Here is a 6028-nt window from a genome sequence, read left to right on the forward strand (position 1 = left end):
TATATATATATATATATATATTAATGTTTACTTCCCAAGGGTTGGCGTGAGGATTAAAAGGGAGAATACACATAAAGAATCTTGCACATTTCCTGACATATAGCTTCTTTGTAAGATAGTAGCTATTATGATTAAGTAGACAACCCACAATTATTCAAAATCTTCAGTTGCCATGGGGCGCCTGGGTGGCGCAGTCGGTTAAGCGTCCGACTTCAGCCAGGTCACGATCTCGCGGTCCGTGAGTTCGAGCCCCGCGTCAGGCTCTGGCCTGATGGCTCAGAGCCTGGAGCCTGTTTCCGATTCTGTGTCTCCCTCTGTCTCTGACCCTCCCCCGTTCATGCTCTGTCTCGCTCTGTCCCAAAAATAAATAAACGTTGAAAAAAAAAAAAATTAAAAAAAAAAAAAATCTTCAGTTGCCAGGCCTGGAAAAGTCATTTTGTGATTATTTCTTGCATAAGAAAAATGATTTCCCCAGTCCCACTAATTATGTTTAAAGAGTCCTTAGATGGTTTGTTTAAGGAAGCAGTGTGTAGCTACATCAGGGGTGATGATGATTCCTCCCAAACATTTTTTAAAAATTTATTTGAGAGAGAGAGAGAGAGAGAGAGAGAGAGAGGAGGAGGAGGGAAAGAGAGAGACAGAAAGAGAGAGAATCTGAAGCAGGCTCTGTACTCAGCATGGAGCTCAACTTGGGGCTTGATCTCATGACCCTGGGATCATGATCTGAGCCAAAATCAAGAGTCCAATGCTCAACCAACTGAGCCACCCAGGCACCCCAGCTCTTCCCAAACCATTTAAAATCTTGGCACCTCCTTGAACTGTGAGTCCATAAAGATTTACAGAGACTGTTTCTGGTTCCTTCCGACTCATGAGAGTGGGAGTTTTAGAAAGTAATGATAGATTTCTTCACATTTATGAAGCAGGCAAGTTCAAATCAATCCAAGAGGTATGAATGATACACATCCAGAATACTGTACAAGTGAAAAAACAAAGAAAATGGGGAAATAGAAGATACGTGGCCCATGGTAGATGGAATGAACCCCAGGGGTCAGATGAGATGTTATGGTTTGGTATTTCTCTTACATGTGGTTTTGATGTCTGGAGCTGAAGGTAAAATAATGAGAGATAAATCTAGAAGGGGGACAAAAGTCAGGCTAGAATAGGAAATTCCACACTCATTTGATGATCCAGGATGCTAAATAGCTACATTCAAAGTCTGGAGCCAAACAGGGCCAAACTTGGGGGAGCTGATTAACTAGAAGTATGGAAAGAAAACAATAGGTATTGGCCCAAGGTACAGTGTGTCTGTGATTTTTGGGTAATTTTTACTTTTGATATAATTTCAAATCTACAGAAAAGGTGCAAGAATAATTAAAGGAATTCCTGTATACCCTATCCAGATTAAGCAAGTGTTTACATTTTGCCTAATTGTTTTTCATTCTCTACTTATAAATTTATGTATTATTTTTTCTGAATCATTTGAGAGTAAGGTGTAGACATCTGCCCTTCTGCTTGTAAATATATCAGTGTGTATTTCCTTAAAAAAGGCATTCTTGTACATAACTATGGTATAATTATTAAAATTAGAAAATTGAATATTGATACAATAATGTTATGTAACTAGTATCCATATTTTAATTTTATCAATGGTCATAAATACATTATAGCTAATTTTTCCCAGACCAGTTTCCAATCCAGGTTCACATATTGTGGTTAGTCGTCATGCCTCTTTAGTTGCCTTTTATCTGGAACAGTTTCTCAGCCTTTCTCTGTTTTTGTCTACACCTTGATATTTTTTATTCTATTTTTATTAAATTTTTTTTAATGTTTATTTTTGACAGAGAGAGAGAGAGAGACAAAGCATTAGTGGGGGAGGGGCCAAGAGCGAGGGAGACACAGAATCTGAAGCAGGCTCCAGGCTCTGAGCTGTCAGCACAGAGCCCAATGTGGGGCTCGAACTCACAGATCGTGAGATCATGACCTGGGCCAAAGTCAGATGCTCAACCGACTGAGCAACCCAGGCTCCTGATATTTTTTATTTAAAAAAAAAAAATATATATATATATATATTTATTATTTATTTCATTTTATTTATTTTTGAGAGAGAGCACACAAGTGACTGAAGGGGAGAGAGAAAGGGAGACAGAGAGAATCCCACGAGGTTCAGAGACAGAGGGAGAGAGAGAGAGTACAGAGCCCATAATGGGGCTCAAGCTCACCCATTGCAGGGCTCAACCTCTTAAACTGTGAGATGATGACCTGAGCCAAAGTTGGATGCTTACCCTACTGAGCCACCCAGGTGCCCCTTCACCTTGATATTTTTGAAGACTTCAGGTCAGTTATTTGATAGGTGGTCCCTCAATTTGGGTTTATCCCGTGTTCCTCATGGTTTGATTTAGGTTATGCATCTTCAACCAGAAGACTACAGAAGTGATGCATTGTCCTTTTCAAAGTGCTTTTTATTAGGAGGCACACAATATCAGTTGTCCCATTATTGGTGATGTTAATTTTGATTACTTAGTTTAGGTGGTTTCAAAATCTACTAGATTTCTCCACTATAGAGTTACTGGGTTTTTTCCCCACTGTAATTCATACATAATCTGTAAACAGATACTTTAAGTTTGTGTAAATATCTTGTTTTTCTTCAAACTTTTGCCCACTAGTTTCCTATGTTCTTTTTATGTTTATTGGTTGGTATTGTATTGTAAGAAAGAGCCTTACCTTCTCTACCATTTATTTATTTATTCATATATTTATATCAGTGTGCATGTATGGGTTTTAATTGTATTCCTTTCTATGTATCCTTTATCTAAAACCATGAGTTCATATTTATACTTCTAATTATTATTGAATGCCACAGAGTTTATTTTGTCCTTTCCCCTTTCCATATTGTAACTCTGTTCTTTAATAATGAGAAAACTGGTTCCTATTATTCTCATGACGTCTTTTTATGTGTGCCCTTACTGACTTGTGTGGCCATGTCAGGTACAGATAGCAACTCAGTTCTAGGGAGAAGGCCACAGTTTTCCAGAATTTACCATGTGAGAGGCCCTAATTCCTTTCTAGTGCTTCTATGGGGCAGGAGGCATATCTGACTGTGCTATCACTATGCATCCAACACTGCCTTGACTACTTATGTGCCTTCATGGTCTTAAAATTTTGGGACTGGGTACCAGGAACCAGACTTGAAAGCAGATCTTGGGGAGCCAGCTATAGAAAAGAGTCGTGTACAATGAGACAGATGTTCTTGAAAGACAAACAGCTGGAGTCAGAAGGCCAAAGGACTGATGACTTTCAACACCTTTTAGGGCCCTGATTTCTGCAGAAGTATATGTAGAAAAATCAGGCCATGTCTCCCAGGCTCATGTTCTTCCCCATTGGCATATTCTCTGTACCATCTAATACCCTGGCTACTTAGTAATCTCTCTCTGTCTCTCTCTAAAAAATGAATAAATAAAACTTAAAAAAAGTTTAAAAACATTTCTTTTTTCTCTAGAAATTTCCTTTGTGTTCTTCAGTAAATTTGTGCCACCCCCCCCCCCAAAGAGGGACCCAGTGTTCCAGGTATTTTTCCTATCTTACATTAATTTTGCTTATTCTGTAACCTCATAGAAGTAGTATCATACAACATACCAACTGATATTAATCAGCGTTATTGTGTGTGTATAAATAGCTTGTTCCTCTCATTGATGAGTAGTATTCAATTGTATGATTATAGCACAATTTAATTATGCATTTTCCTATTGGTGGGCATTTTGGCAGATTCCAATTCTGACTATTGTGAATGTAGCTGCTATAAATATGCTTTACACACATCTCTCTTTTCTTTTACAAGTCTTTTTATGGACACATTTTAATTTCTCTTGGTTAAACACCTAGGAGTGGAATTTCTATGTTAACGTATAGTGTACAGTTAAGTTTATAAGACACTATCAAACCTTTTCCCATTTTGATTTCCTGCATGCAAGTTGTAAGAGTTCCCTTTGCTCTACATCATCAGCAATATTTGTTACTGTCAGTCTTCATAGTTTTAGCCATTCTACTGGATTTATAGGGGTATCTCAATGTTGTTTTTTAAATTTTATTTTATTAAGTAATCTCTATGCGGAAGGTAGGGCTATAAGCTCATGACCCTGAGATCAAGAGTCAACATGTTCTACCAACTGAGCCAGTCAGGTGTCCCCTCATTGTTTTGTTTTTTAATATTTATTTTTAATTATGATAAAAACATAACACAGTGTACCATTTCTAAGTATATAGTTCAGTAGTGTTAAGTATGTTTACGTTACTTTGCAACAGATTATCACAACTTTTTCACCTCACAAATCTGAAACTCTGTATCCATTAAACAACTCCCCTTACCCACTCCCTCCTTGTAACTCCTTTTAACCACTATTCTATTTTCTGTCTCTGTGAATTTAGCTATCTCATGTAAGTGGAATCATACAGCCTTTGTCTTTTTGTGGCCAGCTCATTTCACATAGTATCATTGTGTTTTTAAAATATATTTTTTATTCAGGTTTAATTAGATGTTCTACTCAATGAATTTTGACAGTTGCATATATCTGTGCAACCACTCCCCAAAACAAAATGTAGAGTGTCCATCATCCTAGAAAGTTTCCTTGTTTCCCTTGTCAGTCATTGCTCCTACCCCTACTCAACCTAGTGGTTGTCAGAAAAGGCAACCACTTTTCTGATTTCTATCATCATAAATTAGTATTTTTTTCTGTTCTTTGATTTCATATAAATAGGATAATACAGCACGTACTATTATGTGCCTGGTTTTTCTCTCTCAACATAGTGGCTTTTAAGATTAATTCATGTTTTTGGGGCGCCTGGGTGGCGCAGTCGGTTAAGCGTCCGACTTCAACCAGGTCATGATCTCGCGGTCCGGGAGTTCGAGCCCCGCGTCAGGCTCTGGGCTGATGGCTGATGGCTCAGAGCCTGGAGCCTGTTTCTGATTCTGTGTCTCCCTCTCTCTCTCTGCCCCTCCCCCGTTCATGCTCTGTCTCTGTCCCAAAAATAAATAAATGTTGAAAAAAAATTAAAAAAAAAAAGATTAATTCATGTTTTTGAAGGTAATAGTAGTTCATTTTCTAAAATTGCTGAGTAGTATTTCATTTTATAAATGTATCACAGTTTATCATTCTCCTGTTGATGAACATTTGGCTACTTTCTAGTTTTTTTGGTGCAATGTATAAGGCAACTATACTCTTTTTAATTGTGAAAAAACGCAAAATTACCATTTTACCTTTTTTTATGATGAATCAACTTTAGTTTCAGTTTCAGGTATAGAATTTAGTGATTCATCACTTACATAAAACACCCAGTGCTCATTACAACTGCCTCCTTAACTATTTTTAAATACACAGTTCAGGCCTGTTAAGTATATTTTCACATGGTTGTGAAATAGATCTCCAGAACTTTTTAATCTTGCAAATCTGAAACTCTGTACCCATTAAGCAACAACTCTCTTTTTCCCCTCCCCCCAAATCCTGCTGACCACCATTCTGTTTTCTGTTTCTGTGACTCTGACTACTCTAGAAACCTTATATAATAGGATATCACATAGCATTTGTCTTTTTGTGACTGGTTTATTCCATGCAGCATAATGTCTTCGAGATTCATCCTTGTGGTAATATGTGACTGGATTTCCTTCCTTCTTAGGGCTGAATAATACACCATTGTATGTTATTCACTCATTTCTTGGTGGACACTTTGGTTGGCTCCCCTTCTTGGCTACTGTGAATAGTGCTGCTCTGAATATGGGTGTGCAAATATCTCTCTGACACCCTGCTTTCAATTCTTTGGATATATACCCAGAAGTAGGATTACTGATTCATATAGCAGCTCTATTTTTAAATTTTTGAGGAATCTTCATACAATTTTCCATAGTGGTTGCACCATTTAGTTACAATCCTATCAATAGTACACAAGGCTTCCAATTTCTCCATTGCCTTGCCAATGCTTGTTATTTTCTGTTTTTTTTTTTTTTGCTTTTTTTTTAATAGTAGCCACCCTAGTGGGC

The 6028-nt window shown here is 37.5% G+C and overlaps 1 protein-coding gene across 3 annotated transcripts in view; it reads left to right on the forward strand.

The window, feature by feature from the left end:
• GUCY2F (guanylate cyclase 2F, retinal) overlaps positions 1-6028 on the forward strand; it is a 112016-nt gene that overhangs the window by 53605 nt on the left and 52383 nt on the right. The gene's annotated exons all lie outside the window — the stretch shown is intronic.

The sequence above is a fragment of the Herpailurus yagouaroundi genome, unplaced genomic scaffold (assembly GCF_014898765.1).
Source record: "Herpailurus yagouaroundi ecotype Mexico unplaced genomic scaffold, PumYag 67700, whole genome shotgun sequence".
NCBI classification, from domain to species: Eukaryota; Metazoa; Chordata; class Mammalia; order Carnivora; family Felidae; genus Herpailurus; species Herpailurus yagouaroundi.